The sequence below is a fragment of the Eschscholzia californica genome, unplaced genomic scaffold (assembly GCF_041429995.1).
Source record: "Eschscholzia californica isolate CP2 unplaced genomic scaffold, dmEscCali1.0.p SCAF_41, whole genome shotgun sequence".
Lineage (NCBI taxonomy): Eukaryota > Viridiplantae > Streptophyta > Magnoliopsida > Ranunculales > Papaveraceae > Eschscholzia > Eschscholzia californica.
This window is the reverse complement of record NW_028238463.1, coordinates 130,001-131,205: the sequence shown is the minus strand read 5'-3', so window position 1 is coordinate 131,205 and position 1,205 is coordinate 130,001.

Sequence of the window (1,205 nt, the reverse complement as noted above, 5' to 3'; positions counted from 1 at the left end):
CCCCCTTATAGTGCAAAGTTATTGTTTTGCCTATTTTCACAAGGAAACATCAATTTTTTAACCAAGCATACTGGGCCTTTACTCCTTCGTTACTCGTCGGAATCCAGCAAACTTATACTCGTTGGAAAGGCCTTTTCGCAAGGATTTTTTTGATATATTATAATAGCGATTCCGATAAATATTTATTTTTCTATGAATTTTTAAGTGAATAAACACCGGAAAATTCATAAAAAATAGAAAAAAAAATATTTTCTTCCGTTTCTTTTCTCCAATAATTCATAAATAATACCTCAATAGTATAAATGAAGAGAGAGTCGAAATGGCCCGGGTGGGTTTCGAAATGTCCCACGACCCCATAGAATGCACGGGCCAGCCGAGCCAAAGCAGGGGACGCGCATGGGACAGCAGGGGACGCGCACGGGACAGCGTCCCTATGGCTCGGGACGGCATGGGACAGTACGGGACGCCCTTGGTAAAGCTCGGGAATCCCATCGGACGCGCATGGGACGGCCTTGCTAAGGCTCGGGACGGGCTTGCTAAGGCTCGGGACGGATGGGACAGCACGGGACGCGCATCGGACGGCCTTGCTAAGGCTCGGGACGGCATGGAACAGCACGGGACGGCCTTGGTGAGGCTCGGGACGGCATGGGACAGCACGGGACGGCCTTGGTGAGGCTCGGGACGGCATGGGACAGCACGGGACGGCCTTGGTAAGGCTCGGGACGGCATGGGACAGCACGGGACGGCCTTGGTAAGGCTCGGGACGGCATGGGACAGCACGGGACGGCCTTGGTGAGGCACGGGACGGCCTCGGTGAGGCTCGGGACGGCATGGGACAGCACGGGACGGCCTTGCTAAGGCTCGGGATGGCCTGGGACGGCCTTGGTGAGGCTTGGACGGCACGGGACGCGCATGGGACAGCATGTGACGGCCTTGGTAAGGCTGGGCACGGCATGGGACGCACATGGGACACCTTATGGGGATCATCAAGGGACGTTGCACGGGACATTCTTAGCCATGAAGGGCCTTCACATGGGACATCTTAGGAGTCAAGAGCCGGCACATGGGACAATGGAGTTCACACGCACGGAACACTTCGGCTACTTCCGTTCGGAACGTCGTGGGATCTTTATGTCCCCATTAGCACCGACGCATCAACATGCTAGGAAGCTAGGTCCGAACTTCTCGAAGTGTCGATGGCACTT